This window comes from Mixophyes fleayi, chromosome 9 (genome assembly GCF_038048845.1).
Source record: "Mixophyes fleayi isolate aMixFle1 chromosome 9, aMixFle1.hap1, whole genome shotgun sequence".
Classification (NCBI taxonomy): Eukaryota; Metazoa; Chordata; class Amphibia; order Anura; family Limnodynastidae; genus Mixophyes; species Mixophyes fleayi.
In genome coordinates, this window is record NC_134410.1 from 112,062,956 (window position 1) to 112,086,681 (window position 23,726).

Sequence of the window (23,726 nt, forward strand, 5' to 3'; positions counted from 1 at the left end):
CAATTCTATTACACTCTATACAGACATACAACACTATAGCCACCCAACATGACCTGACCACTGGACATGATCATAATACAATTCTATTACACTACATACAGGCATAGGACACTACACCCCCAAAATGACCTGACCACTGGACATGATCATAATACAATTCTATTACACTATATACAGACATAGGACACTACACCTCCCAACATGACCTGACCACAATACAATTATGTTACACTGTATACAGACATAGGACACTACACCTCCAACATGATCTGACTACTGGACATGATCATAATACAATTCTATTACACTATATACAGACATAGGACACTACACCCCAACATGATCTGACCACTAGACCTGACCATAATACAATTATGTTACACTGTATACAGACATAGGACACTACACCTCCAACATGATCTGACCACTGGACATGATTATAATACAATTCTATTACACTATATACAGACATAGGACACTACACCCCAACATGATCTGACCACTGGACATGACCATAATACAATTCTATTACACTGTATACAGACATAGGACACTACACCCCAACATGATCTGACCACTGGACATGATCATAATACAATTCTATTACACTGTATACAGACATAGGACACTACACCCCCAACATGACCTGACCACTGGACATGATCATATTACAATTCTATTATACTGTATACAGACATAGGACACTACACCCCAACATGATCTGACCACTGGACATGATCATAATACAATTCTATTACTCTATACAGACATAGGACACTACACCCCCAACATGACCTGACCACTGGACATGACCATAATACAATTCTATTACACTGTATACAGACATAGGACACTACACCCCAACATGATCTGACCACTGGACATGATCATAATACAATTCTATTACACTGTATACAGACATAGGACACTACACCCCCAACATGATATGACCACTGGACATGATCATAATACAATTCTATTACACTGTATACAGACGTAGGACACTACACCCCCAACATGACCTGACCACTGGACATGATAATAATACAATTCTATTACACTGTATACAGACATAAGACACTACACCCCCAACATGACCTGACTACTGGACATGATAATAATACAATTCTATTACACTGTATACAGACATAGGACACTACACCCCCAACATGACCTGACCACTGGACATGATAATAATACAATTCTATTACACTATATACAGACATAGGACACTACACCCCCAACATGACCTGACCACTAGACCTGACCATAATACAATTATGTTACACTGTATACAGACATAGGACACTACACCTCCAACATGATCTGACCACTGGACATGATTATAATAGAATTCTATTACACTATATACAGACATAGGACACTACACCCCAACATGACCTGACCACTGGACATGATCATAATACAATTCTATTACACTCTATACAGACATAGGACACTACACCCCCAACATGATCTGACCACTGGACATGATCATAATACAATTCTATTACACTCTATACAGACATAGGACACTACACCCCCAACATGACCTGACCACTGGACATGATAATAATACAATTCTATTACACTGTATACAGACATAAGACACTACACCTCCAACATGACCTGACTACAGGACATGATCATAACATAATTCTATTATGAACTATACAGACATAGGACATTACACCTATGCACAATGCAGTACCTAAATATGTTAGATATCCTAAGACCACCCAAAGGTCTAGGATTTGTAATAGTAAAATAGAAATAATGTCATATGTACACTTTAATCACTGGACCAGTTGTTAAAACACTGACAGCAGTATTGTGGTCAAGTATCCAAAGCGCTCAATAAAAAAGCTCTCAAACTGAAAACTATTACATCTGACCTGAGATTTTAAAGTGCAACGCTTTTCCAACTGTGACAAAAACACTATAAAATTAGCCATGAGCACTTCTATAGCTGTTTAAGTGTTAGCGTGAAAACGCCCGTGTGACACCACCCCGAGTCTCTCTGGAAATCCATAGCAGACCACTATAGTTGTATAATTTTACAAAATATTTTTTTTTCTCAGCTGTAAATCTTTAATATTGCATCTTCGATGGAGATTCATGCCAACATCACAACAGCTTTCCTGGCCAAAAAGAAAAAAAATCAATGTATCATAGCTATATATTAACAGTTGGGCATAAATATTCCTACGGATATAATAACACACAGCAAACTGGAATATTTTTTTTTTATTTTTTTCCTTAATTATCGGTAAATCTACTGATTGTTGGCTGCTATGGTTTCTGTGCGTTCATATGTAACTGATGATGGAAGGAATAATAGAACCAGGTTTAGGACTCTGGGGCTCTTCTGCTATTGTAATAGCATGGAACTTAAGGAACAGCTTGTCTAGAGTCTCTAAAATGTATATTTTGCTGTTTGCTAGAGATTGGGTTCCAATAGGGCGTCTTTCCTTTAGACTACAGCAACTATTAAAACATGGCAAGGGCTGATCGTCTAGATTCCGCCATTAGGGGGCGCTAATGCGCAGTGAGTACTCTTTACTGTACACCAAAAGGGTGTCAAACCAAGTGAGACCACCCTCTGTGTGTAGGAGATATAGTACCAATAGGAGAGAGGTAGGGATGCCAATCTACAGGTCTATGAGCTAGGTGGGAAGTATCGCACCCAGAAGAGGGCAGTGAATTAGGACTTGATGCACCTGTGAGAAGTAATTCTGTGTCTTCTGGGTCTTTTGTTACCAGTAAGCTGAAAGTTCAGTGTTGAGTTCGCTCCATAGTTGCCAACTATCCCCAATTTCCTTGGGCTGTTGGCAATTGCAGTGTTCCAAGGCCTGTCAATATCATGTCACACATGATGTTTTTAAATGCACTGACCCAATAGCACAGTATGCCTGGAGTATGCCTTGAGTATTATGCTCTCAAGAGTGAGCCCTTTGACCTTTTAAATCTGTTACCCTCGTTTGACATGCAGACCCTAAGTCACAAAGGACTGCAAAGCATAAAAAAGGAGCAAATTTGCACCTTGGCAAAACCATGTTGCATTAGAGGGGGGGGGGGGTAAATTTAAAATGTGGGGACAGATTTATTGTTTGGATAGGGCATGTCCTAGAGAGCAACTTTAAAATTCAGTGTAAAAATAAAGCTATCAAGTATTTGTGAGTTATATAAAAAAGAAGTCAGTATTACGTGCAAAATAATAAGCAAATTTGCACCTCTTGCATTGTAAGATGGTTTGTTCAGGAGCACACATACTCCTTTTTCTGCTTTGCTCTCCTTAACGGCTCAGTCCCGCATGTGTAACCAGCGCAGAGTGAAAAGGGGGAGTGATAGGACTTGTGAGAGCCTACAGAGGGAAACTAGCGAGAGAGTACAGGGACCCAACAGTTAGGCTGGGTGCACACTACAGGAAATTTCTTCCGATGTCCTTAACGATTTTACCAACGACTGAAAAAAAAAGTCCCAATCAGCATGCTGATTAATGAATGCACACTACTGAAGTTTTGCATGATTTACAGTCAGATCTGTGCCATTCATCTGTCCTAACCATCGGCTGAAAAGATCGTGACTCTGCACCCTCCATAGAGATCTATGGACACACTGCAGAATTGAATCAACTTTGTTCCATCGTTGGATGACTTTTTTAATTTGGTCTAAAAACAAATGAAACTATCTAATGTGCTTCGGGAATGTTGATCGTTCATCGTTGCAGTGTACACACTGATGCGATATCGGGCCAAACGGTCGTTTGTCCTTTGATTGGACCGATAATTAATTGACTGAGAAAGAGAATAAGACAGAGGGAAAGAGCAACAGGCGGTAAGGACTAAAGATAGAGATTAAAGCAAGGGAAAGTAATTAGAGAAACACAGTAGGTTGTGAGGTAATGGGGGCTGAAACTATAGATCATAGAAGAGTCAGAGAAAAGAGTGGTTGGTATCAGAGTAACTTAAAATACAGATTATAGTAATTAAGGAAAGTCAGTTAGATAGTCGATGGACAGGTAGAGAAGGAACTTGGAAGACAGACTCTAACAGGTAAAGGATTTCAGTCAGAAAGAGAAGTGACAGGTAAAGAGGCATAACTGGAGGAATATTCTAGCAAGTAAGGAGAAAGGGATGTGATAGACAGGAAACATCATGAGAAGAAGATTATAGTGAGCAAAAAGAGAGTCAGAGAGAAATGACAGACAGAAGGGTAACGCAAAGAAGGAATTTGAGAAAGAAGATACCAGGGGGTATATTTACTAAACTGCGGGTTTGAAAAAGTGGAGATGTTGCCTACAGCATCCAAACAGATTCTAGCTTTCACCTTTTTAGTACATTCTACAAAATGACAGCTAGAATCTGATTGGTTGCTATAGTCAGCATCTCCACTTTTGCAAACCCACAGTTTAGTAAATATACCCCCAGAGAGAGAGAGTCAGGCTTAGAAAGTAAGCCGTAAAAAGTGAGCGTGCAGGAAAAAGACAGAGTTAAAGTAGGAAGATTAAGGAGCAGAAGAGCAGACAATTACAAACCTGCATATCATTAGAGAATTCAATGTCAGCCCAGAAAGTATCAAAACGGAGAACAAGGTTTACCAAACGGAACCCTGCAGGAACAAGCCTACCCAGGAGACAGTGCCCAATTACATTACACCACTCCACAGACACAGACAACTGACTTGTTGCTACATATTCTAATTTGTAGTGCAGACCTAAGTCCTGGCCAATTGAATTTCCTAAAAGTACTGTAAACATATCTTCAGATATTTAGTGACAAGGAAATAGGGAGAATTTAGGAACTGCAGGTTTGCATTAAAATCCATGAACAGGACATTGAGGTTCCCTGCCTGGGTCACTGGACTAACCCCTCTATCAGCGTAACAGATATAGCGTTGAAACCAAATATTTAACTGTCTTACGCCGATGTATTAATTCACAAATTATTTCACTATCTGATAATATAATGTCTAATAGCCATCTACATAGTTAGGAAACAGAGTTACATCCTATTTAATGCACTAGATTTTATTTATACTGAGACTAATTTATTGAATAATTAATTGTTAGTATATGAATAGATAATGACTAACATGAGAGGATTGCAAAGCGACAAATATTGAAGTCTACAGATTGATTTATGATTAATGTTATCAGTGATTTTACTCTGTTCCCCGGGATTCTCCCTTCCCCAAAATCTTTATTTTTTCACCCCAATAAATACCATTCCTAATGCCTCCTATCTCCTTGGAGTCCTGTCCCGATTGGGGTCTCACCCCTCTCTGCATCAAGGTTGGTAGCACTCTCTCTGGGGGAAAAGATTGCCCACCATCGACAATAACCTGAGAGAGCACTAAATATTATTATTTAAGTTTCATTTGGACATTAGCTGATGGACCTTCTATGTTATTGGGGCCTGGCGCTGTAGCTACCTCTGACGTCTAGTTAATCTGGCCCTATTACCATGGAAACAAGTAAGTTTGCTAGTGTTTTTTCAATAATCAGGAAGTGATTACTCTCCCCCACCCCCGTTAATAAACACATATGTATAATACATACTATGTAATGTGTATTAATTGAGTGTGAACACATGACGTGTATGACAATTTCTGCAGATCCACCATCCACTTTGCAGCAGAGACCTAACACTGCCATCTGTACACATAACAGGCGTTTAGGCACGTCAATTGTTAGGCAAACGAGTGCTCTGACACTTCATCACACATATGCACAATAAATGCACGATAATGAAGGATGCGTCACTGTGTCTTGGACACAGCGTGAGCTATCTTGGCCTCCTCGGTCTATAGTACTGAAGTCAGTTCTAATCCTGCCATTCTGTTTATGAATGAAACCAGTGTGCAAGTATAGTACAGCTGATTTTTTTTGAAGGTCACCCCTCAAGGACATTGCTGCAGGTTCTGGTGATGCACTTGGGCTCACATCATTACCTACCTATTGAAGGCACCTTAACTGGAAGACAGACGTGCAATAAATAGGTGCTAGGTAGATTAAACTGATTTTTATTGAAAATGAGAAAAAAACAGTATTTATCTTATATTATTGCACAGACCAGCAGCAATCTATACATGGTAATACTTCAGGTGCTGGCAGAGTGGATGCGACCTGCCCAAGGTTATGCAGATTCTGCTGTGACATGAGTCTTGGATATAAGTAGCACAAACAAGACAGCTTTGTACATCTTGTGCCATCTCCTGTGCCCTGTTGTCCTTAGATAGGGCATCATAGGGTGTTTTTGCACTCTTGGGCATAGCCTGAATTTCTCTCTGTCTCTACTGTGTAAGGGGTTAACTTGTCCTTCCAGTTCACCTTCCACTAACATTTCTATTTTTTCACATTAACAAGAACTCCCCCCCCCCCATTCATTTCCCCCCCTCATCACTCCATACATTAAACACCCCACAGTATGTGATGTCCTTATATTGGATTGCAATCACTGGTTATTTTATTGATAGTAGTTTAGTAGGGGATGAAAGGGGGGCTGCCTAAGAGGAAAGTAGTCTGGGGGCTGTTAATACTATCAGTGTGAGCTTTGCAGAAGACAGAAAAGCTATTGCAGGTACAATCAGTGATAGCACTGTGCCATCACTGTTGAAGTGGGCTTGGACTGTACCACTCGCATGAATAGGGGGAACCAAAATGGAAAGAACCCCTCTTTCCTTGCCATGCATAAACAATCACTTGTTTAGTTTGCATCTTACTGAATATTAATTCCACATTTTCACGGGGTGAATAAGGAGAGCAGTTTTGCTGCTTGGTTTGTTTTTTTGTGTAATAGTAGCCGTCCTTGAACCTCCCCCCCTGATCCCTCCAGCTTTCCGCACTCCTGGGATGCTGAAATCTGCAGATGGACTCAGCACAGAGTTCCTGCTCCATCCATGAGGCATGTAGTTCTCCAGTATCAGCTGCTGGAACCAATTTTACATCATTTTCCAGCTTTTTCATTTTCTTCCTTTGATTTAGACAAAAGAAAACTAAGAAAAGCCTATCCTGGATTCCTGTCTTTCCTCCCTCCTCCTATCATGGCCTGGTAAGACTTATTTGTTTAGCATTTATATATATATATATATATATATATATATATATATATATATATATATATATATATATATATATTATTGCATGTATTATTCTTGCTAGAATCGTATTTGCATTATTATTCTGCCATGCATATGTGATCTGTTTTTATTTAATGATTAAATAATGAATAATATCATATTCCAGTCTGAAAAATATACTATTTTATTTAGCACATTTATAAATAATGATTAGATTTTGGTGTATCAGTTGTTTGTCCACTGCAACAGGCATGCATTGTATAGGTGCACAGTATAATGTACACACCTTAGTGCACAGTGGTAAGAATTTGGGAGTGTGTGTGCTGCTGGATTGGAGTGTGTTGTACCTGGGTTGATCAGAAGGTTGTGTTTTCCTGTTCTGAAATGGAACAGAGGTTTTGCGAGAGGGGGATGAGCTGGTGATAACATGAAACACTTCATCTGCAATGGGGAGAACTTGCAGTCTTGCATCAAAGGAGATCATAATGAGTCCTTGTTATGTCATTTTTCCAGTGCAGTTACTGTTTAGCGAAGTGGGAGGTAGACTGGGACATTGATGATTCTGCATGGAGTGAGCTATGCAGAGCCTGGTACCTGCAGTCCCTTCTCCTGACTCAATTAAGAATGGAGAGGAGGTCACACAGCACCCATCCCAATGCAGGGGTCTGTGGATGATACCACTCTGCTGGCTGACTCTGCAGATGAAGCATAGGCAGTAATGGGTTTCAGCACATACACAGAATGAGGTGCGAGGCACAGATGCTGTGGGGATGCACAGTTTAGTATACAGAATGCTTAGTGGGCTGCTGGGAATAGGACTGACAATCAGGTTAGTACACCTGCTTTATATACCACAGTTGATCTATTGCTGCATTGCAATGTCGTGGTTTTTTTTTTCCCCTTTTTATTCAACTGCAGGGTAGGGGGAGGGATCCTGCTCAGAAAGCAGCCTGTCCCTAATCCTGATTGGACGGTTTGCACAGAGTGACAGAGGGGTATCTCAGCAGTACTTCATTAAAAGGATGGTGGGAGGGGAGGAATAGAGGGGACAGAGGTCTTGTTGCACTGCACTGGGCATGGTTTTTGGGATGTGCTCCTCTTCCCTGGTAACGTTACGAGAATGTCAAGCAGCTGACGACCTGTCTGATTCCTTTGACTTTAAATTCTCCTCCACACCCATCAATTATATTAGGCCATAGCTGCTATGTCACAATCTCCATGTATTCAGTAGCATCTGCAGATATGGTCAGTTACTACACTAAATACTGTATACTGCTCTTTAGTTTTCTGATGGATATACAGGATTCCAGCATGGATCATGTTTTCTCTCTTATACAACCTATAGAATAAGTGTACATGTTAAGATTTGCCGCTAACATGCAGAAAAAGAGGAACTGTATTACGCAGCCGGTTAGTATTGAAAAATAGGGATACGTCCAGGAACACAAATTTCCAGGGAACAAATCTTTTGAAAAGCTGAAATCATCAGTGAAATTTAGGGACAGTTGGCCGCTATGTGGATGCTCTGTGTGTACTGAATGAAGGGCACTAGCTGCAGTGTATAAGTAGGTAAGATAAGAAAAGGAGAGATCCAATGACACTAAAAAAAAGAAATTTGGAGCATTCCATGTTTTGAGCAATCATGTCATTTAGAGTTCATTTTGACAACAGCTACCAACAGTTTGCAACATGTTTCAAGCATCTTGGGTTATCTATTTATTTAATTTTTCGTTTCTAAGTCTTTGTAAAGGGCCCTTGATTTAAAAAAATATATTGTAAAGCAGTTCCCTGTAAGGTGCACAGAACATTGGTGCGACAGCATCTGACGATTACCCATGATCCATTGCAGGGACTTGAAGGTGGTTTAGGTGGATGGGCATCGCACATTTGCTGCAGTGGTATCACTGAGCATTTGGGGGGAAGGATGGTGACCTGTAGTTCTCCAGCTGCTGTAGAACTACAAATCCCAGCATGCTCTGCCAGTGTACTATTCTACTATTGTAACTGCAAAGATGACCCGGGCATGCCTTGACCAATAAACAATCATCCACTTTATGTTATTATACACCTGTTCATCCACACTTGCCTGCACTCCAGGAATGTCCAGGACTTCTCCAGAACTCCCGGAACATGACAGATCCTGCGAAATGGGCGGGGCCATTTTGACGCAATTTGCTGCTCCTAGCGTCATCATACTGCCCCCCAACCCCATCATGCCCCATTGCCCGGTGAATGATGGAAATTTACAGTAAGGGTGGGGCCATGATTACACGAATCGTGTTCTCACACACTCTCACACTTGGTCCTCCGCTATGGGGTCCCAAAATTATGCTTTTATTTTTTATTGGGTTTGGAAATATAAAGTTACTAGAAATAATGCTGATTGGCAGACTCAATTCACCTGCCGTTTGTAGGGCAGAGTGACTACTTTCTAATGTGCAATGAGGACGTTATACAGTGAAAATCCATCTTCTCTATTATCCACTGTACTGTTTTCATTAATTATAATATACATATATGCTGTGTGTATATATATATATATATATATATATAATATATATACAGTTGTCCAAGTGGCCTGGTATACGGTGGTTTGCCATATCGCCAATTCTACTGCCCTCATTTTAGAACGATCAAATTCCATTCACTTACAGTTACCGACACTTCTTAATTTCTACTTCAACCACTGTGTGTGTATATATACATACATAATATATATATATAATATATACACATTTATTCAAAGACGTAGTGCCAGAGTTGAATTACGCATGCATGTTGCTGTTTATGTAGTGCTTTGTAATAGAATATTATGATAAGTAGAAGTAACTACAAGGGTCAAAAGATTTTGATGCCTTCTGCCTCATTCACATGGGCATTAAGATCAGCTGTTTAACACACGTTCTTAAAGCCTGGTGAACATACTTTGGAAAATAATATAAGCAAATGGACCTGTACACACACATTTTCTGACAAGTGTTTGCCTTGTTTGTTTTGTTTTACATTAATTTCAATGTTGCTGCAGAATTCGACACTTGGTAAATGATACTGGAGTTCTATGGGAGAGCTCATTAAGGGGCCTATTGATTAAATACATAAACCAATTGGAAATGGCTTTTTCCGCATGGTTTAGGCATTTTTAAGTATTCTAGCTATCTAACAAAAGCCTTCCGCAGGAGAAATCATAGATATCTACTGCATTAGGCTAAGTTTCGCATTAAACCGCATTCCACATAATTTTCAATAAGGACTGCGGTCTGGGGCTATATAACAAGCTCCAAAAAGCCTAGCTTATCAGTGCTTGAGCCGGTTGGCTAACCCCATCTGAAGTTGGCGTTAGCCGTTCTACCCTACGGACGGGGAGAGCACTGCGGTAGAGTGATCTTTGGATCTCTCACCGCAGCCTTCCTGCTCTACCCTCCAGTTACTATCGCAAAGTGGCTTTACGCATGCGTGACCTTAGGTAGCACATGCGCAAAGCCACTTTGCGATAGTAACTGGAGGGGAGAGACCATAACAAAACTTGGGTAGGGGCCCAGTGATGCAGCTGAAGCCTCCCGGACCCCTGGCTCGGCTCTGAAAAAGAACAGCAAGGAGGTCACTTTTGAGCATGTGCATTCTGGCTTGTGTATCGCTCAGAAGACGACTCCACCCCGTTCATTTCAGAAGAGAGATGGGGCCTCGGGGAGTGCTAGTGGGGTACAGGGACCCCTCATCTCCGGGCTACACTGACAGTAGTTCCATCCATTTGCATTTTCCATGCTGCCACTTTTAAATTTCTACTTCGACCACTGTATAGGTAGAAAAAGATGATGATAATAATAATAATAATAATAATAATAAATCATACAAGATAATGTATTTATTTTATACAGTATTTTGTTTTGTGTGTGTTACTTTCATGTAAAGCTCCTAGTTGGAGATGCTAAATATTTGTCATTTTTGATAAAATGCTTGAATTTTAAGGTACACAGTTGTAGCTTTTAAACCTCTTTATTGAGCATTGCAAAGCCAATGGAACTATTTAACCTAAGACATTGTTTAAAAAAAATCAAGATTTACTTTATAGCAAGGCGAGAGGGGGAATTTGGTGGTATTGCAGACCCCTTTGTCCTCTCCATACTGGGAGCTGGGACAGTGGCCCATATTGTTTTGGCTATAGGTTTATAACCAGAAATATACACAAACCAATAGAGGCAAGACACTCATCCATCCACCATTCACATATTATCTGAGCACCATTTTTCCAAAGCTAGATGCTGGTGGCATTATGATTAGATGAGTCTAACCATGAGCTTTATATCTGCCTACACAGGACAACCTCTAGAGGCGTTGGGGAATAGAGAGTAGTAAATAAGCTGTATCCAATTGGAGAGAGTTTGGCGCTTAGGTGCCCTTCCGTTTAATTAAATTGTTTCCCTGACATAAAACATTAGTAGTCTCAGGAGCAGTCACAGCGGATGATTTTATTGACCCCATATCTGTTTTTTATTTGCGAAGAGCCTAATTGAGTGTCCTGTGTGTATTGGAATTGGTTACCTAGATCATTGTTCCGTGTCCAAAACAGTAGGAACCAAATGATGCTTTCTGTAGCAGATATACAGTATTAATAAATAAAAGGTCCAAAATCACTGTTTTTTTCGCTCTCCTACCTGGAAGGCTTGCTAGAAGGATTGTTTTTATTTGTAGGATCTGGGGGACATAATTATGGGGAGGGGTCGGAGGAAGCATCCTCGAGAGCTCTCTTGTTAATCTCGTTTAGTTTGTGGCTCTGCAGCTGTAGTTAGCAATAAGTGGGGTATGAGATATTAGGTCTCTTCTATACAGACTGCACTGACTTTCTTTGTTCTTTAATTGCTATTGAACTGTGACTCGGATTTAAAGACCTTTGACTTTTAACACAATTGATCAGGACCCTCTCATTCACACTTACTTATCTATGGTCATGTGTGACACTACTTTATGTACCATCGTTATCATCATCATTTATTTATAAGGTGCCACAAAACTGTACAGCGCCGGAAATTCGGTGCAACAAATCAAGAAAGACCAAATTCCATCTGGTAAAGCTTCAGCCTATTTATCATGAACAGCGGCGGTACAAGTACTGCAGAGGTCAGCAATGGAAGAAATACTTCATTATTAAAACATAGTTGACAACTCTCCCGGAATGTCCGGGAGACTCCCGAAATCCGGGTAGGTCTCCTGGACTCCCGGGAGAGCAGGCAATTCTTCTGCATACTGACCACTTCCTAGTGAAGTAGGCAGGATAGAAGCCCTAATGACGAAATTGGTGGCGATTCACGTTCTTTGGCCCCGCCCACGTGACAAAATGACGATTCTGCGTCGGGGGCGGTTCCAAAAAGACGCGATCGGTCGGGCTCTGCCCCCTTCCACCCTCCACCACGCCCCTTATCCAGCTCAATCATTCAAAGTTGGCAAGTATGTATTAAAATAAACCATGTTATCTTTTTAGTTTTAATGAAGTTTATTTAATTTTTTCAATTTTTTTTTTTAAATTTAAATAACTTTATTAAGTTTTTTTAAAAAATTGAATCCGGAACTGGAAGCCCAAGTCCGAGATTCCAAATCTAGTGCCATGTGTGTACCAGTTAACAATAGGCAGCATTAGAAAATCTTCAAAATACGTGAGTCTTGATAAATCAAACCCTTAGGGGGGAATTTTATTGGCCGTGTTACTGCCCACAGTAAGGTGGCCTACGCACTATTACCAATATTAGTGCGCCCTATTACCGTTAATACAGTAATCTTTAACACTGGATTTTGCCAGAAATCATGGTAAAATTACCATATTTAACGGTAATAGGTTTAACGCTGCACTACTTCGTGGGGGATTGAATTCCCCCCTTAGTCTCCCAGTTAAAATAAATGTTCTTTACAAACTTCCATTTGGTGATTTAGACCCCATTACCCATTGGCTTCATAATACACTTACTGGTTCCAGGGACCCCATGTCCACTTTCATTTGCGTTTGTAGCCAAAAATGTTTACTTTTCGTAACTATTTTTTTTGGATACTGCATTCTGTATTTTTTTTTGTGTACCTCATCCTGACCAGAAGTACAAATGTTCGTTACCACCACATTTCAAGCATATTTGCATTTGAAATATGATATCACAGGTGTTTAACTCAACGTCAGGGGTAGCCAGCCTTATGCACAGAGTCCATGATCTGGCATTTAGCATAACTGACATGGTACGCTTTATCATTTGATCTATTGTACACTGTTGAGTGGAGTCGCTATAGGTGTTTGTGATGGGGAATGGAAATACTTAATTAACCTTTACTTTAAACAAAGTTACAGTGGAAAATCTGTGTTTCGTTTTTTAGATTTAAATGTAAGGGTTTCATTATTCTTTAATGATGCTAGTATTGTTCGGAGTTTTGAAAACAGTTCTAAGTTAATTGAAAAAGTCTGTGTCTTTGGTGTTACTGGTTTCTAGTGCTGGTAGGCTGCATTCCCCATTGTCATGAGTAACAATTCATAAAATCGCTGTCTTCAGGTTTCAGTTATCCTTCAAAGATTCCTCCACTCTTCTCAAAGCTGCACAATCACTTAGGAAAATAATTTCCAAGGGTGTCCCCTCCACTTAGACTCTAATCGCTGCTACACGCTGCCGCATTTCACAAGGCTCTGTTGATTCTGTAATACAGAAGCGGGCTATCACTAGAGCTCACCATCTTTAAATGGTGGCGGAGAGGTAGGTGTGAGCGGAAGAACCAATCACAGGAGGTTGCAGATTGTGACTGGTCTTCCTGCTCACACCCCCCTGGTACTGGCTGATACTGGGAGTGTAACGGAGGAGACCCAGGAAACGCGGCTGCACGTCACAGTCCCCAAGGATCCAGCTGGGGGGGGGCACTTTAGGAAAACATTTATTTTTGTGTGGTAGTGCAGCTTAAAGACAATACTTTTATGTTTCACGTGTCTTTTGACTTTAATTATAGTAAGTCCTTCTGGGTTTGACTTCTCCAGTGAACTCAAGCCCAGCTATTAGAAATATAACTCTTATGTCTTGTACCACTGGTGAATTAAATGCATTTTACTAGCTTTTTGAAGGCTAGTAAATTATACGTAAATGGCTATGACACTGGACACTATTGTGGCACCAAACTCACTATTGCTGTAATAAACAATTGCTAATGTTATGTTATAAAGTTCCACTTGGGTTCCAGTTTTCAGAATACATCCTGTTTTATCCATATTGCGGAAGCTTGCAGTGAGCTCCAATTAAGCTATTTAAAAAGCTATCAACAAAACGCATGCGAGACGCGTTTGCATTTAAATAAAGACGCATCTTCTGTAGTCTTTAAAATTAATTAATTCCAGGATAGATCTTATAATAAAATGATACGACAGCCTCTGTTTATTATATTACAAAGCACGTTTGAGTTAGACACGCACTTTCATGTGTGTTTTTACTAGCGTTAAAAAAGAAATGCAACTCTACCTGTCTTTTGATTGACTAAACTGCGGGTTTGAAAAAGTGGAGATGTTGCCTATAGCAACCAATCAGATTCTAGCTGCCATTCAGTAGACTGTACTAAATAAATGACAGCTAAAATCTGATTGGTTGCTCTAGGCAACATCTCCACTTTTTCAAACCCGCAGTGTAGTAAATATACCCCTAAGCGCTTTAATATTTTTTAGCTGTGCAAATTGTAGTACTGTATTAATAATATGTGATTAGTATGTTAATATCAAATAAAGAAGACTTTTTAGCTCCCATTTTAACCCGGATATCTACATTTCCAGTTTTACTTTCCAGCGCCTGCGATGACCTTCCAACGCCTAGACACAGCGGGCATATGTCTGAATGTTCTGCCTTCTTGGCACTCAGCCCACACTTCATGTAGCATCTGCAGTTCATTGATTCATTAGCACTAAGTAAAATAGGGACAAATGAGAAACAAACGTTATAAAATAGATGCACAGTTTAGCATGGCGGTGACAGTGGTCAATACATGACTTCAATGACATTGTGACAAAGGATGACCCATTCATAGGAAAGCAGAGGAGGTAGTAATCTCAAGTCGTAGAGAACATGTTAAATCACATCCCGGTAGGATCAGTCTTAAAGGAAGCAAAGCCTCCCAAGAATTAGGGTTTAATTCAGACATACCGGAACTCGCGGTGCTCGAATTAGACTTTGTCTGTAGTCTCATTTCCTCTTAGTGGTGGTCTGCTGGGATGTTATTAAATCAATGTCTATGTGACTGTGTTTTAAGATGATTTAATTATTAAACCTCTCAGTGCCTTGTCCCTGACACAGAATATCTTGGCATCTAAATATACTGTAACCGCAAAAACTCTGTCAGGGTCACAACAGTTGCACAACATGTCAGTGCAGAGCCAGGCGTGTTTGGACAGAATACATTTAGAGTAGGATTTTTTTCTGCGAGTTCATAGAATTCTCACAGCTACTCACTCGCAGATTAAGTGGATACTTCACCTTCAGATGACTTTCATTTATTGACTTGTCATACACTCCTGCAACTTTTAGTAAATATTCTGTCTAATACATCTTTTCGGCTTCCCTCTGCACTTTTCAGCCAAGTGTTTATATCATCAGACATAATTGTTTGTTGTCAGAGCCCTGGATAGAACACAGCTATAATGTACTTTCTGCATTAAACACAGTTCTATCCAGGAACTAGCTTTGTGCCGTATCCCATGGCAACAATAATGCAGAGCTCAACTGGCAATTAACCTACCGGTTATGTTTTTGGAGTGTGGGAGGAAACCGGAGCACCCGGAGGAAAACCCACGCAAACACGGGGAGAACATACAAACTCCACACAGATAAGGCCATGGTCGTGAATCGGACTCATGACCCCAGTGCTGTGAAGTAGAAGTAACAGCTGAGCCACCGTTCTGCCCATGGATTTAAATGGGTCTTTATGAGCTACATCCCACCACATTCTTCACCCGCACTCTTTGAGTAGCTTTTAGTGTTCTTCATTTAGTGTGTATACCGCACTCATGGAGGTGTTCCAGGCACAGTTCTAAGCGCGGTGCAGAGGTAAAGAGGAGAAAACTCATTGTGTGGTGGGAAGCCTGGATGTGCCAGCACTATTGGTATACCAAGCAGGGTCAACCAATATTGAATATATTTGTAGTTGCCCCTAGGCGTTGTGAGTAAATGCCCGATAAATCCTTGATTACATTGTCTAAATCCCAAATACTCTCTATCCAGTTTCATCTCTGCCTCGATTATTTTTACCATACTTGTCTACTTTTTATACCGACCCCCTGGGAGACCAGGGAAGGTCCGGAGGGCAAGTTTGGGGAGCTTGACCTCGCAATTAATTACTGTCCTATCCCCCATTGTGCAATGCTGTGATTGGCAATGATGATGCCACTCACAGCGAGCCGCATCATCGTGGCTCCCCACCGCCCACTTTGCAAGAACAGCCGCCGAGATCTGGAAGGTAGGCCTACTCTTCCAGGGTCCAGGAGAACTTCCAGAAATTTAGCGGAGATAGTTGAAGAGCTGGGGAAAACAGGTTGTTGGTATACACCAAGAAGCAACCAAACAAAACCATGAAAGTAAGTATAATTGCATGAAACAATTTCTGTCTTGCCCTTTAAACAGTCTGCCATAGACATGTGGCAAGTTTGCCTATGTGGTAAATACATCACTGTCTTCAATACACTATACAATGTGGTTCCCGCACTATCAAACCTTTCTCTTAAATTTATTTTGTTCTGACATGTTTATGAAAGTTTTGCAAATGCTATTAGTTGCACTCTTATCTATCGTAGCTTGCATGTTAGGTTTAGTGGTCTTTTAGGAATATTATTTTTGCTCACGTCTATGTACTTTACAGCTTATCCTGAATGCTGCTATATAGCTGTGTGCATTGACAGGCTGCCAATGTTGGGGGATAATCCTTCCGCCTCATGATGAATTTAGTATTACTGTAAACTTGTCCTCTCTACTAACGGAGGCTATGAGACCTCAAATTAATCCATGGCTTACACTATTATGTAGCTTCTTAACGTTTCTTATCTTAGGTAGTTATTCATTTATTTAAAGGGAAAACTCAATTTTAAAGGAAAAGTTGCCATAAATCGAGAGCCCTGCTAGCAGCATTCACAAATTTAAATGTACCAGCTTCATAAACCTGTCAGAACAGAAGGTAATTGAGCCAGTTTTGCATAGAGGAGTGACCTAAGCTGCTCACGCACTCAAGAATATCCCGCCCTCTCCTATCTGCCAATGACCGTCGCCTCTCTTCTCCCCTGATTACCTCCTCTCACCCGCGTATACAAGACTTCTCCCACGCTGCCCCCCTCCACTGGAACAAGCTCCCTTCCTCCATCATAACATCCCCCAATCTGTCTAGTTTCAAACGGGCTTTAAAAACCCACCTTTTTCTAAAAGCCCTCCAATCTCCCACTTAACTACCTACCTTATCTTTTGCCTCCCCCCCTTCATCCCCCTTCCTTGAATCTGCCTCCGTTCCCCCTTCTCTCCCCCTCACCCCTGTGTGTCTCTGTCTAGCTACCCCTCCCCTTAGATTGTACGCTCCCTTGAGCAGGGTCATCTCTCCTCCTGTTTCCACCACTTCTAACTCTGCTCTCCAGCTACCTAACCCACCTCCTCGAGGACCCTCTGCCCTCCGACCCCTCTTGCTCTCTCCTCACTCCTCTGGGGTCCATTGTATGTGGACCTTCCCTCTCCCCTCCACCCCCTCTCTAGCTGTGCTTCAAGCTTACTGAGTTACTGTGCTTATTGTTTACTGTACCGTGCTGTCTCCCCTCGTATTGTAATCGTTTGTCCCTGTACGGTGCTACGGACACCTAGTGGCGCCCTATAAATAAAAATTAATTTATAATAATAATTGATGAATTATCCTCATGAATTAGCCCCAAACAAGCATTATCTCTGTGAATAGTTCAATTGAAATCAATTGGACCATTATCCCTGATGTCCGTAAATAGTTAAATTGAAATCAAGTTATTGGTCTGTATGTACGGGTCACCCACCCGTGTTTACAAAGTGCCAACTGTCTTGTGCATGTCAAGATTTAGTCTTAGTTTAAAAAGGATGGTACTTACAAATGGAGCGAGTTAAATAAACAGCAGAGCATGATACACTACAGCGTGAAGAACATGAACTCAGTGTGCCATATTGGTTTCATCCACAGCCCTAGTGCTGCGGAAAGTTCAGGGACGTAACTAGGGCTATGCGTTAGGGGCGACCGCCCAGGGTGCAACACTGAAGGGGGGCACAGTTTAGGTATATTTTAGGTTCATTTGGTTAAAATTGAGGGCTATAGGGGCGGCATTTGTCTTTCTCGCCCCAGGCGCTAGAATTCTATGTTACGGCTCTGGGAAAGTTGTTTAAGTGACAATCGTCCACTCTCTGGACACAAGGCCCATTATAGGGATAATCCTGTAACCCTACAGTAAAATGTAAGGATGTTAGTAGTCATTGAGGAGACCCATGACCATATATTTTATGTAGGTCACCAAAAAGTGGCATCTATTACTTTTATATTTCACACTAGCAGGTGCATTATTATTTGTAATACATTAGATGTATTTTTATGGCACATAAATTAAAACCATACTTGCCAACTTTGGAGATCAACCCTCCAGAAGATCTCCAAAGTTGGACCTGTATTGGGGGCCTGGTCACGCTAATTGCGTTATTAGGCTCCACCCCCTGCTATAGAATACCATTTTCGGCCTATTATAGCAGGGGACGGAACCTGAATGACACTATTGGCCCCGCCCCCAGCCTCTTCATCAACAAAGCGGGCAGGATACGGGAGGTTGCCCTGTTCTCCCATTAATCCAGGAGAGCTCCCAAAAATGCAGGAGTCTCCTGGACATTCCAGGAAAGTAGACAGTTATAAGTAAAACATGTTAGTATTTTTATTACTACTGTATTAAATTATGTTTTGGTATATATATCGTTGAGAAAAAGCAAAGGTATCAGCATGTCACACAGCAATACTTTGCAAGAGGATTCATTGACAGGTTGCTGCATAGAGATTTTGCTGGGTCTGTTGGGACTAATGTGTAATGTCTAGCTGAGGTAAATTTGGTGGAGTAAGTGTGGAATGAAGCAAAGAAGCAATAGGTATTGTTCATACACCGTGCACGAACAAATTTGAGGCATTTTATCTTTGTCATTCTCTGTCATGGATGAGGTTTATCTTAACATGGCCACCGAAATAGACGATATTATCTCTGACTAGTGATGTTAGAGGTTGACAAAGATAAAGATATCTTTCACAGCTGGTTATAGATAGATTTCATAAAACACGAGTGGTGTGAATATATCACATCTACTGTACAAGACGGGGAATATCTAATTCGAAACGGAAGAAAGAAGAACTTCTAGGAAAAGCATATGAAAGAAAACAAAACCATTGTATTTTTAACAGCAGGTTACATTCAGAAGTGGTAAATCAGACGATTGAACAAGTCAAGGAAATATCACAACAAATTATATGTAGAGCATTTAAACGCTTAAGCTGGGTACACACTACAGAATTTTCCACCAACTTTTTATGCCGACCGATTTTACATACGATCGATGGTTCGATCGCTCGGTCCATGGACTGCATACACACAAGCCTTGTTTAGGACGATAAAGGGAAGAGCGAACGTCCCTTTAGCGACTTTTTACAGCCATCTTGTCGTGAGCAATGACTGTAATTTTGTACTCACTGTTGTGGATCAGTTGGAAACTTATACACACTACACAATGGATATTTGAACGAAAATATTAAACGGTACGACCAACCAAATGAGGCGACAATCGTCCACTTGGACAGACTTTCGACCATCGTGTCACAACACACACTGACACGACTTTTGAACTATCGGTCGTATGTCGGCTGATTGAGCCGATTATTGGACGAAAACTGTGTAGTGTGTACCTAGCTTTAGTAATCCTTTTGCTTTGTGGACATAACATAAGAGGGCAGAATATGTAGAGGTACCAGTGATGTGAAGATAGCATATCTCCTAACTGTACTGATATCGGCGGGACCCTACCGAATCGCAGACCTCAGAAGGATTAAAAAAAGAGTAACTTTGCACCTGGTCAAAACCAAATTGCATTGGAGGGGGAGGTAAACTTAAAATGTCGTGACACATTTATAGTTGGGGTAGGGAATGTCCTAGATCAACTTTAAATTTCAGTGTAAGCATAAAGTTATCAAGTATTTGTGTGCTAGATGAAAAAAAAAGCCAGTATTTAACTTATGTGCAAAATAGTAAACTAATTTGCACCCCTTGCATTGTAACATGGTTTGTCCCGGAGAACATTTACAGGCCATACATGCTGATCTATATTATGGCAGAGGAGTAGCTTTGTCATGGACTCATGCAGTGGTGGATTTGGAAATTTAGAAGTGGTGGTATGGAAAATGTAAGACACCCCAGGCTCCGCGCACCCTCAAGCACTGCGCCTCCTCCTGCTTCATACTTTGTGTGTGGAGCAAGCAGGAGGGGCGGCAAGCAGAAGAGAGCGTTCCCTGTGATGCTGCTAGCTGCTGCTCTTATCTGACTCTCACACGTAGTAGACGGAAGCATCGCCAGACACGAGAGGAAGTGCACAGGTAGTGCTGAAGTTAATTGAAATAATTAAACACACCCCCTATTCCCCATTGTCAGGTTTTGAGGAAGTGGCGTGTTTAATTGAAATCCCTGAGCCAGCCAGCGCTCAGTGCAGGGGCCCCAGGAAAAATAAACTGACATTATGTCATTCCATGTTTTTAGACGCCCCAGAAATGTTGCCGCTCTAGGAGACCGCCTTAGTTCACCCAATGGCAACGCTGGCACTGCTGACACAGTAATTTAGTGCCTGGCACCCCCATAATTCCCTGCCCTTACTTGCGAGTACACAATAGTGGATGCACAGTTCCCAGGGTTCGTGCAGGGAGAGTACTGTCTTCAGCACTGGGGCCTGATCTAAACAGGGACGTGGGGATGAGAAGCAGTTAAGAGGCTAGAATATTTGTGCAGCTTTAAAATGTATGTATGTTGCATTTATATCCATTAATATTGATTTCAATCAGATCAATTGCAACCGCACACAGGCGGACACTGAGTTTCTTCTGCTGTGATAGCGATAATGCACTTGGAGTCACACGTCAGCAATCTCTTGGCTCTACCTCTCCATTCATCAGTGCCCTCCTTAGGAGTTTTGCAAGCAATCTAAATATAAAATAAACAGACACGAGTGCCTTGTAATTTCTCTGGAGAGGCAGGTGTCCCAGGCTGGCCTGGTCATGTTTGTTTCGGCCTGAGTTAAGAGGTGGCCTTGCTGCTCCTGACTTGGAACTCTACCAACAAGCTTGATCAGCTTGGGGACTGGACGGCTCCCCATCTTCGCAAACCATGGGTTTCTATTGAAGACCATGTTGTTTCTCCACTTCCAAAAGAAGACTTGCTTTTCTTGGAGGGGACGACCAGACCAGCCATGGTGTCTATACTGCCTAGTGTAAAAGACTCTTTAACTAGTTGAGATAAGTTGGTAAGGGAGGTTCAGGCCTTTTCCCTTCCCTCCCCCTCCTTTCCCTTTCTGCTGTGGCATCTCTGATCACAGACCTGCGCTTGGATCTTTGGATTTCCCAGAGAGTCAATAGGCTAGCAGACCTTTAGGAGCAGGGTGTCCTGGTGCTGTTCTCCTCTCTCCAGGAGCGCTTCCAGATTCCGACCTCTGATTTCTACAAATACCTCCGGGTACGCCATTGGATCCAATCGCAGAAGTCTGTCTCACCTTAGCTACGATCCCCCCCACCACTAGTCAAGCTTTTGACCTACTCACGCTCCCACACTGGGGGTATATCAGCTGGGTAACAGTGTATTCTAACTGTGCCTGAACAAAGTAAGATGCCTGTCCAGATCCAATGGGAACCTGATCTTGGTCATCGCCTAACGGAGGAAGACTGGGAACTCATTAAAAATGATCCACAGGTTATATTACACTCCAGTTAAACTGCATATAATTTGGCCCACGGTATCTCAATTCTGTTGGAGGGAGTGTGCGGAAGCCAGTTCCCTCTTTCATGTTTTCCGAACCTGCCCCAAAATTAAACCTTTATGGGATGATGTGTATGATTTAATTCAAGAAGTAACTTCATTAGTCATTGCACCACAGCCAACTTTGGCTCTACTCCAACTATATCCGACTGACTTTCTGGCCTACCACCAGTATGTTGTGGGTCATATCCTAATTGCCACTTGAGCGGCTATTGCCCAGCAGTGGAAGAGCCTGGCTCCCCCACATCTCTCCAAAGTTATAGCAAAAGTCCAGCATAGTCACATGATGGAAACTATTGGCTTCAAGTATTCTGCTTCAGACTCCTCCTCCCTGATGAAGTGGTTCACCTGGTCTGATTATTATGCTACTCATTCAGTTGTAGCCACGTCTCCTAAGTCTCAATAGGGCCCCTCTCTGTTCACTTTTGACCTATTAAACGTAGGATCTCCCGTATGTCTCACGGCTCCTCTGCCAGAGCGGCTCCTGGTGACGTTTCCCATCCTCCCCTCTCCTCTCCTTGCCTCTTTCCTGAAGGTTGTGACAGGTTGAGTACTGAGCAGTGAACATTACTACCACAACAACACTTACCCCGAAATCTTCACAGCGAATCTCGGAACCCCGACATACTATTCATATCGATTGTTTAAAAAACTGACTTGCAATCATTGCGACCATTTAACATGCCGCCAGCACAGAATCACGTGACTTTGAACGCCGGCAGTATTATTCTCGGGATAGTGATGTTCGAGAACATGACTATTCTCGGGACAGTGATGTTCGAGAACATGACTATTCTCGGGACAGTGATGTTCGAGAACATGACTATTCTCGGGACAGTGATGTTCGAGAGCATGACTATTCTCGGGACAGTGATGTTCGAGAACATGACTATTCTCCGGACAGTGATGTTCGAGAACATGACTATTCTCGGGACAGTGATGTTCGAGAACATGACTATTGTCGGGGCAGTGATGTTCGAGAACATGGCTATTCTCGGGACAGTGATGTTCGAGAACATGACTATTCTCGGGACAGTGATGTTCGAGAACATGACTATTCTTCGGACAGTGATGTTCGAGAACATGACTATTGTCGGGGCAGTGATGTTCGAGAACATGACTATTCTCGGGACAGTGATGTTCGAGAACATGACTATTCTCGGGACAGTGATGTTCGAGAACATGACTATTGTCGGGGCAGTGATGTTCGGGAACAAGGCTATTACCGGTTGTGACATCCCCTGTTTTGTCTTTTTTGTTTGATGTATATTTGTGTTTGATACCTGATGCTTTCAGCTGTCACTTAAACTGCGATTGCCTGTAAACACTTCTTTCTCTGAAAAATGTAAGAAAAACGTTTTGTTAAATGTAAAGTAAACAGAAGGAAGGAATTCACTTCATCGTACACTCTTATTAATCTTTAATCATCAGCAGTAGGAAACTTTCCAGTGCATCCCAGTGACCCAACTGGTTGGCCATAAGCCAACAGCCATTAAATACATTATGCAGCACGTGTGTCTTTTTGCCATGAGTTTAGCCAATTCGATGTACTGGAAAGTTTTCTATTGCTATCTAATTAAGATTAATTAATGGTTCACTCGAACGGAAGTGCCTC

At 41.6% G+C, this 23,726-nt stretch overlaps 1 protein-coding gene across 7 annotated transcripts in view; it reads left to right on the forward strand.

Moving 5' to 3' along the window:
- Positions 1-6,854: 6,854 nt before the first annotated feature.
- Positions 6,855-23,726, forward strand: part of ATP2B3 (ATPase plasma membrane Ca2+ transporting 3) — a 219,880-nt gene continuing 203,008 nt past the window's right edge. For 5 of the 7 annotated variants that reach the window (XM_075184952.1, XM_075184953.1, XM_075184954.1 and 2 more), the window contains exon 1: positions 6,871-7,052. The gene's annotated coding sequence lies outside the window, so the exon portion shown is untranslated. Of the gene's footprint in view, positions 7,053-23,726 lie in introns of all 7 variants that reach the window. The other 2 variants (XM_075184951.1, XM_075184955.1) reach the window with 2 other exon arrangements.